Genomic DNA, 12,243 nt, shown 5'->3' with positions numbered 1-12,243 from the left:
TTGGAAATGAAAGAAAAAGAATTGCAAATGGAAGAAAAACAAAGGGAGAAAGAAAGAGAGGAAAAAGAAAAGGAAAGAGAATTAGCAGAACACCGACTGCAGTTAGAAATGAGACGTTTAGAGCTTAGAAGTCAGGAAAATTCTTCCCTTCAGACAAGTTTTGACATCACTAAGCATTTCAGGTTAGTTCCCCTTTCCAAGAAAAGGATGTTGATAAATATTTCCTTCATTTTGAGAAAATTGCTCAGAGTCTGGATTGGCCTAAGGAGTCCTGGTCTATGCTTTTGCAGAGTGCTTTGGTGGGTAAAGCCAGAGAAATTTATATTCAGTTGTCAGTAGAGCAGGCTTCAAATTATGATTCTGTGAAGGAATTAATTCTCAAGGGTTATGAGTTGGTGCCTGAAGCTTACCGTCAGAAATTTAGGGATTGTGAGAAGGTGAAAGATCAAACTTATGTTGAATTTGCTCGAACAAAAGAACAACTGTTTGATCGTTGGTGTTCTTCTGAAAAGGTCAGTCAGAATTATGACAAATTACGACAACTTGTTTTGATTGAGGAATTTAAAAGGTGCATCCGGAGTGACATCAAGACATTTATCAATGAACAAAAGGCAGATACATTGGAGGTTGCTGCACGTTTGGCCGATGATTATTCATTGACCCACAAATCTTCATTTCTCAGCAAACCATCCCAGTCCTTTTCATACAGAAACAATGCAGGTAAATTTAACTCCTCCTTTTCATCCAAGAATTTTTCAAAGGAGAGTAGAAAATCAAATGACAACAGTTCACAGAGTTCAAGTAACACTCCCACATCATCAGATCCCAAGTCTCAATCTCCTTCTGACAAACAGTTTGGTACACTTTCTTGTAATTATTGTAAGAAAGACGGTCATTTAATGTCAGATTGTTTCAAATTGAAAAGAAAACGTGAAGGTCAAAGTGGTCAAAGTGGATCTAAGCCCACCGGCTTATTTCTTCATCAACTCAATTAGAGTCTAATAATGTGTGCAACACATTTTCTGAGGTTAAACCCCTCTCATCCCCAATTAATGAGGTCAAGGTCAATTCTTCTCAAGATAGCATTATGGGTATTTTCGAGCCATTTATTCATAATGGTTTTATATCACTTTCTAGTGATTTTTCTTCCGCTACCCTGTCAAAATTTTAAGAGATACCGGGGCTTCCCAGTCTCTTTTGTTGGCAGATACCCTGCCGTTTTCTGAAAAGTCATTTTCAGGTTCTAAAGTTCTTATTAAGGGGGTAGATTGCAATGACTTTATTCCTGTTCCTCTCCATAATGTCTATTTGTCTTCGGACTTTGTTTCTGGACCTGTGACTTTAGGTATTAGGCCTTTTTTGCCTTTTGAAGGGATTCACCTTCTTCTTGGAAACGACCTTGCTGGGGACAAGGTCATTACTAATCCACTTGTGACTGATAATCCTATTTAGATCAGGATCCAGAGCCAATTGAACAAGAGATACCCGATTTATTTCCTTCATGTGCCATTACTCGAGCCATGTCAAAAAAAACTTCCGAGAATCAAAATACTCTCAAAAATAATGTCACAGATGTTGACTTAAATGACACCTTTCTCAGTCAGGTGTTTGACACGGATCATTCCGTTATCCCTCGTGGATTTGAAACTTCCAGTAAAACTTCTGCTGACCAAAGTCAGACATTTTCTAGATCAAATCTCATTGCAGAACAACACAAAGACCCAGATATTTTGTCTTTGTTTGACAGGGTAGATGATGAAGATAAAACTTCAGATAGCTCTGTTTCCTATTATACAAAATCTGGTATTCTCATGCGTAAATGGAGACCTCCAGATGTCTTGGTTGATGACGATTGGGCTATAAAACATCAAATTGTGGTTCCAAAGCCCTACCGTGCTGAAATATTGCGCCTGGCCCATGAAACGCCCTGGGCTGGTCATTTGGAGTAAGGAAAACTTATCATAAAATTCTCAGTCACTTTTATTGGCCTAATCTCAGGCAGGATGTAGCACATTTCTGTAAAACTTGTCACACATGTCAAATGGTAGGAAAGCCAAATCAGACCATTCCAAAGGCCCCTTTACAACCAATTCCTGCATTTCAAGAACCATTTAGTAGGATACTAATAGACTGTGTTGGGCCCCTTCCAAAAACAAGATCAGGAAATGAGTACATGTTGACAATAATGTGTACATCAACTCGGTTCCCAGAAGCCATACCACTGAGAAATATAAAGACAAAGACTATAGTGAGAGCTTTAGTCAAATTTTTCACTTTATTTGGCCTCCCTAAATGTGTCCAGTCCGATCAAGGCTCCAACTTTATGTCTGGTATTTTTCAACAAGTAATGGATCAGCTAGGCATTAAACAGTATAGGTCATCCGCCTATCATCCAGAAAGTCAGGGTGCTCTTGAGCGATTTCATCAAACTTTGAAAAACATGATTAGGACCTACTGTTTTGACACAGAGAAGCAGTGGGATGAAGGAATTCATTTTTTGCTCTTTGCTGTTAGAGAGTCAATTCAGGAGTCTCTTGGTTTTAGCCCATTTGAGCTTGTATTTGGACATACAGTCCGTGGCCCACTTAAGCTCGTTAAAGAGAAATTCCTGTCTGACGACGATGATTGTCTGAATATTTTGCAATATGTGTCAGATTTTCGTACAAAACTCTCTAAAGCATGTGAATTAGCCAGAGAAATCTTGAGTCATCTCAGCAGTCAATGAAAACCAAATATGATAAAAGCACCTCAAAACGGAAGTTTGAACCAGGTCAAAAAGTTCTTGTTCTACTTCCAATTCCTGGCAAACCACTCCATGCTCGTTACTTTGGGCCATACCTAATCGATAAGAAATTGAGTGATTTAATTACATCATAATAACACCTGACAGGCGAAAACAAAAACAGCTATGTCACATAAATATGCTTAAGCCATATTTGGATAGGGATAATCCTACTATAACTCAGCCTGTCAGTACCGTCAGTTCTGGCCATTATGAAGATAGTGATACTGAAACTGACTTGAGTGAAAATACTCTAAACTCAAAGCTGGGCTCGGTCAAGCTTCAGAACTCAGAAATCCTGGAGAAGCTGGAGTCTACAAAGTTGGCACACCTCCAGCCAGAACACCAACAACAGCTGAAAGAACCAATCCATGAACATTTGTTCCAAGATGTTCCAACGAGGACAAACATCATCTACCACAACGAAGATGTCTGCGACAGTAATCCAGTGGAACAACATCCAGACGGACTGAATCCTGCGAAAGCGGAATATCTCCAGGAGGAAGCCAAGTATTTGCCGAACAGTGACTTTATCGAACTCAGTAAAAATAACCGGACTTTGCCATGCATACTTTATGCCAAAATCAGTGCCATTTCAAGTTTTCCCATACCAAACTGCAAACGACAACTGATGCGCTTTCTCGGTATGGCTGGTTACTACAGAAAATTCTGTCCAAATTTTCCACAATTACTGAGCCTTTGACTAACTTACTAAAAAGAAGTAAAGTTTGTTTGGTCAGAGCAATGCCAACAGGCATTTGATACACTTAAAGCCATACTGCAAAGTGCCCCAGTGTTGTCTGCACCAGATTTCACTTTGCCATTCAAATTAGCTGTAGATGCTAGTGATACGGCTGCTGGTGCTGTTTTATTGCAAGAGGATAGTCATGGTGTAGATCATCCTGTTTGCTATTTTTCACGCAAATTTAACAAATCCCAGAGAAACTACTCTACAATTGAAAAAGAGTGTTTATCTTTGATATTAGCTTTACAGCATTTTGAAGTTTATGTTACTTCTTCAAATCAGCCAATAGTGGTTTATATTGATCACAACCCTCTTGTTTTTCTGCAGAAATTTAAAGGCAAAAATCAGAGATTGCTAAGATGGAGTTTAATGTTACAGGAGTTTAATCTTGACATTAGACATATCAAAGGCAGAGACAATTTAATTGCAGACTGTCTCTCTCGTATTTAGAGTTTATTGTTGTTCACTTTCAAGAAATTTTATTGTTGTTCACTTTCAAGAAATTTTACTTTAGAGTAAAACAAAATTTGAGTACTTAAATCCTTTTTCAAGATTACATTTGTAAAAGAAAGATTTTTCTTTGAAAAATTTTCTTTTTTGAAGAGGGGGTGTGTTATGTAGGTCATTTACCCCACACTCATCATGACCTGAGTTCAATTAGTCTAGAACATTCTCAAGGTCACTGCCCTTGATGACCTCACAACCTTGAATTCAATTAGTCATGTTTGGAATGTTCTGGAAAGTTGATTAGTTGTGTAAGGGAGATAATTTTAGAACAGTAATTAGCATGTCAATAAAAGTTCTAGATTGTTCTTATATGCCTTTATAAAAGGGACGTGCTCAGCTTCCAGTCAGACTTTTGGGATCGTGTCTCTTGTGTGTTACTAAACTCCAGCAGTAGTCATTCTCAAGACTTTTCAAGACCTTCACTGCCAACGCTGGATTTATACTGTGGACTTTATGCATCTTCAAGCCTGCAAGGACTGTTCATTCATCCAACTGACTGTTACAACTCTGAGACTGGAGCTTTGCCGTCCCAGCTGAGATAAGTAGTCTGTACACTTTTAAAGTCTGTACTCTATCCCTGACTTAGCAATTAGTTTTATTTTCGTAATAAATTTTGTTTAAACGTTAACTGCTGAGTTCACCCTTTTTGTTCGTTTTCTCTGCACGTAACAATATATACATATATATATATATATATATATATATCACATCGTTTGGGTCTCTTGATATATATCACCTCATTTGAGTCACTTTCCTCAATTACGCTAAATTCAATTAGTCATGTTCAGAACTTTCTGGCAATTCAAAGAGTTGCATTTATATCAAGTGAAAATATTTTTAGTAAAGAAATTAACATATCAATGGAAGTTCTAGATTCTACTCCTATAAAAGCAATTAAGTATAGATGCCTTAGCGGTACAGTTTTCAACCAGGCATTTGAGATCATGTCACTGACACACTCCTTCAAGACTTTGGGATCAGTCTCGCCTAATCGGTTTTATACACAAGACATTGAAACAAAAAAATTCACACTACTATACATTAAATGCAAACCACCATAAATGATCGATGTGTGGAGTTGCTTTCCCTTTATTAACTATTACACTCTTTAATCTGTCGTATTTACAATTGCTATTCCTCTTCTTTATCAAAGGGGTTTACTGTGATTTTTTTTTTTGTTTTTGCAAAGATCGTTAAAAAAGTTTGTTTGTTTTTTTCATTTTGAGTCATGTTTTGTTTTTTATAATATGGGTTTAGAAAATAATTTCTGCTATCTCGATTATAGGTGCTTCGAGATAGTTCTTTTGTAAATGTTTCTGATCACCCGTTGAGTGATCTCAGGCTAATGTGACATGTGACCTGTATAATAATGATGATATTTGACCTTTTTTGTTAGCGCCAGTCAAAGACTATGATTCAGTGCATGTGATATACTAAATAGGTGTTACTATATCATTTGCCCTTTCAAAACGTGAATAACATGTGCCCATCTCCTAACAAGAAGGGTGGGTCTCCAGCTTTGACTCAGTTTTGACTTGCAAGCTTAAAGCTTTCTGTCAAAAATATCTGAATATTTATATATCGGCGTGTCATAAGTATGCATTTCTACTCAGTAATTCATCAATGATGTTGTCATCCTGTTTGATTGTCATAAAATGGGCTTATTTTTGGCTTCGATATAGCATGACTCTGTCATCACAATTTACGTACACAATTTTGTGGGCGTTTGGAGTAGATAGCCTTTAGCTCTATTTGCCACCTGTTACTAAAATATAAGGAAACATCTATATTAGCGTACAAGATTTATCGTTTCACTCAGTTTAGACCTCATTTCGACCAGTTCTGAGTCTCATTTCAGTGAAACTTGGAAGTTGATCTTTATTCAAACAACCATAATTTGAAACAAATGATCTGTCGCACCTGGGAATAGCAGTGGCAGGCTGAAGGTGTGCATATGAATGAGAACGTCTTACGGTCAAAGTTTCGGGCACTAAGAAAATTTCTATGAGAAATATTGTTGATAGGAGGATCAGTAAGCTAGGTAACGGAAATCTCTAAAAACACGCTCTACATTCTATTCCATGCGATTTCATATTATTTATTTGCAATGCTTAAGCAAAGACGGACTTTATGTAAACAAACAAAAAATAAATAAACCCGGAAATCTGAGTAGGAGTATAGTTTACTCTTTGGATTAAAATGCACAAAAAATCAAACATGTCCATGTATTTTCAACCAAAACAGTGTATATTCAGAAAATCTTTGCATTTCTTACACAATTTTCAGATGATATTTTCTGGGGGAATTATTCTGTTTTAGAAATAATAAACTATGTAAGAAACAATATATCTGTCAGGATTTTTAATGTAGCACATGGCAAGATAATGGCAATTTGTCGAAAAATCCCCCAAATAACAATTTGCATTTCGGAACCTCAAATTACGTAAATATTTCGCTAGTCATTAAATGTGGCTGTTCCTCTTGGAGTTCAGGTGGTGTACAGTGTGAAGAACGACATTTCTCGATTGAATCTTCTTTGGATGAAAATGCATGAAAAGCAAAGTCTTTTTGTCCTCAGGAATGCTTAAATTGAGAGGTCAAAGGTTATTCAATGTTTTCATTTGTAGCGTGACCCTTCGATGTTGTTTCTTTTATTCTTTTATTGATATATTCAGGTGATCTTTACTGTATTAAAAAACAGTTATAGGCTCTCCAAACACGGAGAAATATAAAAATGTATTTTATACACACACACTTGATTCTTGGCCGCCATCACGCCACGTCGTTTAAAGGCAGGAACTTCCCAGCATGCTTGACAGTATTGTGATAATAGGAATCGCGCTCAGTCTAAAGACCGTATGCTCAATGTAACCGAATTTTCGAAGGTAGGTTTGCCTGTTGACTGGTTTCCTTTTCTTCTAGGAGAACAACGTATTCGTTATCCTTGCCTTCAGTCTCGATTTTCTGGACTTGGTATAGTGCCGAGTAATCCTCGTCACTACAGCTGCCACTGACAGACAGTATGGTATCATTTGTGATCTCGTTTGTCGGTTGCCTCATCTTCAGTTTGTTCTGTTTGTTGAGATGAAACTCCCTTATTCTGCGAAGAAGCAGGACGATTCTGTAGGAATCTGCATGTCGAATTTTAAAGCTATCAGGATCAGTACTTTTTAAGAAACACACTTTTGACCAAAAATGGAAAAATTGCCCCAAAAATACAAAATTGCATATTTCATGAGAAAATCAATATATATTACTTAGTTCATCTGTAGAAACCTTGTATACCAAATTTCAAAGCTATCAGACTGGTACTTTTTGGAAACACATTTTTTGACCAAAAATGGAAAAAAATTGCCCCCAAAATACAAAATTGCAGATTTTATCATACTTTCAATAAAAACCATTTAGTTTGTCTATAGGAACCTGTATACCAAATTTCAAAGCTATCAAATGAGTAGTTTTAGAAATACACATTTTCTGACCAAAAATGGCTAAACTTGCCCAAAAATACAAAATTACAGATTTCATCAGAAATTCAATTTATTACTCAGTTCATCTATAGGAACCCCTATACCAAATTTCAAGCTATCAGACAAGTACTTTTTGAGAAACACATTTTTTGACCAAAAATTAAAAAAATTGCCCCAAAAATACAAAATTGCAGATTTCGTCATTGTTTCTAAAAATATCATTTTAGTTCATCTATTGCAACCTGTATACCAAATTTCAAAACTATCAGAAAAGTAATTTGGAAATACACATTTTGACCAAAAATGTCTCCTTCAGTTGACACAATCTGCTTTCTATTTGGGTCAACAATGTCAATGACAATAGGCTGATTGTTCCAAAAGACTACATCACCACCAATTGATGTAGATATGATATCGGTTCCACGTCTAACTCTACATGTCTTTGTACATGTAGGTAAACATCCTTTCATTAAAAGAAGAAATTGCTATATACACAAACATCATTTTCAATACAATTTGATGTCACAAAATTGACTCTAAATTCTTTAACGCATAATGATTAAAATGATTACATTGATCATATTTCACAAATAGAGGCAAAGTAATTAGAACCTTGAGTATGGGATATGAAAAATTCGTACGTTCAGAAGCTCACATAATGGATTTAACCTGAAGATCGTTTTTGAAGTGAGTTCGAAGGTTCGCTTGTATTTTATACCACTCAGGGCGATGTTCGATATTTCTAATACCTCCAGCTTTACTTACTTGCACTTTACGTACTAACATTTAAACTGTTTTAATCGAGAAGTTTTTCGTGAGAAATATTCAGGCCATTGCCTTCAAAACAGTTCAAACCCACGTAATTATCGTTCTCTTGTTCCTTGGTGCGCTTTAAAAACCCACGATTGTACAGTTTCATCTTGCGGTCGCTTCTTCCATTGTTTCGGTCGTTATCATTAGTAGATATCAAGGTCACCACATAGGGTGGGCAATTGTATCAAGGTCACCACATAAGGGTGGGCAATTGCAGTAGCTAATAGAATCGTCCATTGCAAATCAGATTTCCATTCAGGCGATACACGCAAAAGGCGTTGCAAAGGAATTGCAGTAGCTCGTCTATTTAACTTTGTTTCACACAAACCAGTTGAATAGTTTGATACCACAGCTTGTGATACTGGTCTGAACCATATTTGAAGGTAAAAAATTAGTTAGCGGTCAATTTCGCCGGCCGCTGGTAAGATTAAACGATCGAAGACGTTCACAGCGGGTCCCAAATTGTCGAGTCATTGAAAAGCAGACACGTTACCAGATTAGCACTATGAAAAACAAACACGGCGTACCATATTACCGATGATGCAAATGGTTGAATACGGGCTTGTCTCACACTTTTAAAGAATTTCGCGCTAGACAAAGTAGTACAAAGAGATGAAACTAATTTATAGGCTCACAGACTCAAGCAAGCATGGACACTGAACGACCTCTCTGCCTGTGAATGCTTTACGTCTCTGAGGCTCAGCTCAGCAGAGGCTGAACGCCCTGCTAAACAAACATCCACAGATGCATGTGCCCTGATAGCTGAGAGAAAGGCATTTCGTTTATAATTTCGTTCATCTGACATGAGAATGGCAAGATTTAGGTTGCGATACAAGTAAAAATACCATTCTATGAGTAGTTTGATGACAAATAGCAGACAAATGCGTTAAACTTTACCGTGACGTGTAGCATATGCTAATTTAATCACGTGACTCAGGGGGACTAATACAGTCGACATCTAGTGTGGTTCGGTTACTTCCATACTATTCCAACGAAACTTTACAGAAGAAACCCTCGTGTATGAATAAAAATGTTCTTACCCTCAATAACAGGAGACTTTTATCTGACCATGTCTGTGTGAAACGGTCAAATCAAACCGCTTTGACCACCCGGAAAGGTAACTTTTATTTACCATCTTCGTGAAGTTAGCTTTCACCAGTGATCTACAGAGTCCACTGCTTCAATGTCATTCCCTCGTTCAAGTGTTAAAGTGGCCATACTAATGCGATGTTGAAAGTTCAAGTCAGACATACAGTTTGACGAGTGGAAATAGCGTGCAAACAGGACAGCGATTCACCGTTGAATGCCAATTTGAAATCTGCTTGATTATCTTCTCCATACGCTAACTTTTAGTATGCATACGCGTCAAGGTATTGTGCAGTGAAGCGGCACAAACTCAGTCTCGTGTAAACCCTGACAGTATTATCATTGCAGCACATCGGAATTTGTTCCTAGTTTTATTAATTTGAACTAAAATATGACTTGTTGTATATTTATAGGTCCTATTCTGTGAAAAATAGGGTATTATGTTCAAGGAAGTTCAAGGCAAACGATTATCTGCATGAGTGAAGTGTATAAGGCAGAGATCTCTCTCCTGTACAGTCGCTTAATCGCCATCTCTAATCACATATTGCAAACAGCTTACGAGATGGCAAATAACTTTAATTAGGAGCTCCATACCCTTTGAAATCCCTATTTCGAGAGGTGAATGTACATTGAATATGCATTGTTTTTTAGAAGGGAACGTCCCCTTATGGTGATGGAGACTAGACCCCTTTCACCTTAACCTTCAGTGGCACATCCCGAAACTTGCACTTTACGATATTGCTACCATTCTACTTGACCTCCTGGGTATGCAAGTGGAGGATTTGCCACCAGAAATACCGCCAAATGTGCCTCACGTCTTGATATATGATGACATTCATAAGTTGCTAAAACAACATGATCTTAAAACATACTGGCACCAGATCTAACTGTTGCTGTTCCAGATCGTTGTCTAAGGGAGTTTCATCTACAAAATTCACTTAGGCAAACGAAGACTCATCTACTTCTACTTTAAAAAACACAATCTTGTCTACATTTAATCTAATGTATGTTTCTTGCTGTATACTATGTCCAACAATCCAATCCCTTCAAATTCTATGATTAGCAAACTTCAGGCTCCATGCGAGGAGGCATCAGTAAAAGACAACACATTTTACCTTACATTTGAATATATACTGTACAACAATAGAGAGAAGAAATTAGTGAATTAATTTTCTTTTCATCCAAAGGCACCCTGTTTAACTCCAGGAACACAAATGCAAAATATCACAGGGATCAAACTACAATTTTTGTGGTAAAGTTAAAAATGTAAAGATTTCCCAGTAAGTATTTTTTGAAATGTGACTTTAAAGTGATATCACAATAAAAAGAATTAAAAAAAAACAATGTTTTCATTGATACTTTCTTCAGATGGGTCAATACAGTTGCATTTAACCAAGGGCCGGACCCTGAACTAATTCGTACGTTTTTGTTTTTTTTTTTGAGTTATGTGACTTACAAAACTTCATAACATATGCAAGTGAGCTATTTGTTAACTGATAACTTTATTTTCTCGGCTTGATATCCAACAAACAATCAAACGAACCTGTTTGATATCCCAGCTGCTTTTAATTGTAAAAAATAAAATCAAAACCATCCTCGTATAAAACGTTCTGAGTATCATTAAGTCACTTCTGAATCATGTGAAAATCAGCAGCCACTGCCCTATCTCTCTGTCAACTTACAAATTATTGTATTGACATTGTTATCATTTCCAACGTAACAGATAAGACTACAGTGTTATTTTGCCAATGGCATTTCAGTACATGCATAACACGAGTCAGCTTAAAAATTACCAGTACTGCTTTAAGTAATTTCTTCACCTGGGCGACGTATATCCTGGCATTTTCATGGAGAATTCGCGCATGGACTGATCTCCTCACCACCTCTCAGCCTCCACCTCTCGCTCTTTTAGAGCAAATGACCTTGTAACTGGCTTCGATTTCCGGGTCAACTGTAAGAGTTGACCTTGTGCGCATGGGCAATCGAAAGGCGCTATGTTTTCAAAGGTTCAGCATATCAATGCATATCGGGGAGAGAAGCCAGCCTGCTCACAATTCGTATTTAACAAAACTTATTTTCAAGCACATTTTCGTCATCTGTACACCTTGGATACAATGTGACATCAATTCTGATATGCATAGAAAGTGTTCTGATCGAGAATTACATCGGGTTGAGACATAGGTTGGCATCGATAACCCCGGGTCGATAACTTGACGGTGGCAGTGCCTCTACACTGCCAGTATACAGCTGTACTGGTACAGCGGTAATAGTAATGTAACTTGTAAGGTAGGCCCGTGAGGTAGGCAAGGTTTGTTGATCGTCTGTTTTAATACCACGACTATATCAATTTTGATTGTGTAACATATAGAATATTTCAGTTCTAAACTTTTTAATAAAGCGTCGTTGAATGTACTGAAATGCTTTGTATGCAGTTTGTTCTGTTAATCATGTAATGATGTATGTACAGTTGAAAAAGATTTTGAAAAAAATGAGTAGGCCTAAGTATGCACAATGTTCTACTCTCTATTTCGACGTGAATACCACTCATGATCGGTCATTGAATGATTTATTTTTCCAGCATGAGATATCTCATGTTATGCAAAGGTCCATTGAAAGCATGGTCCTCAGTGAAGTTAACTTTGCCACCAAATTACATCAAGAGGATGTTGTTGTGATATACAACATTGTGATACCCATCATGAACTGCAGCCCTAGCCTGTGCTACACCATGACCATCGGTCAATTTTTAAAGTGTAAAAATTGATTGACATGTTAACATACTTACATTTTCATTTTCAACACTTTTGCAAGATCTCCATGCCTCACTAATTTCTTTTCTT

This window comes from Ptychodera flava, unplaced genomic scaffold, assembly GCF_041260155.1.
Source record: "Ptychodera flava strain L36383 unplaced genomic scaffold, AS_Pfla_20210202 Scaffold_37__1_contigs__length_1687728_pilon, whole genome shotgun sequence".
Taxonomy (NCBI): Eukaryota; Metazoa; Hemichordata; class Enteropneusta; family Ptychoderidae; genus Ptychodera; species Ptychodera flava.
Note: the sequence above shows the minus strand (reverse complement) of the source record.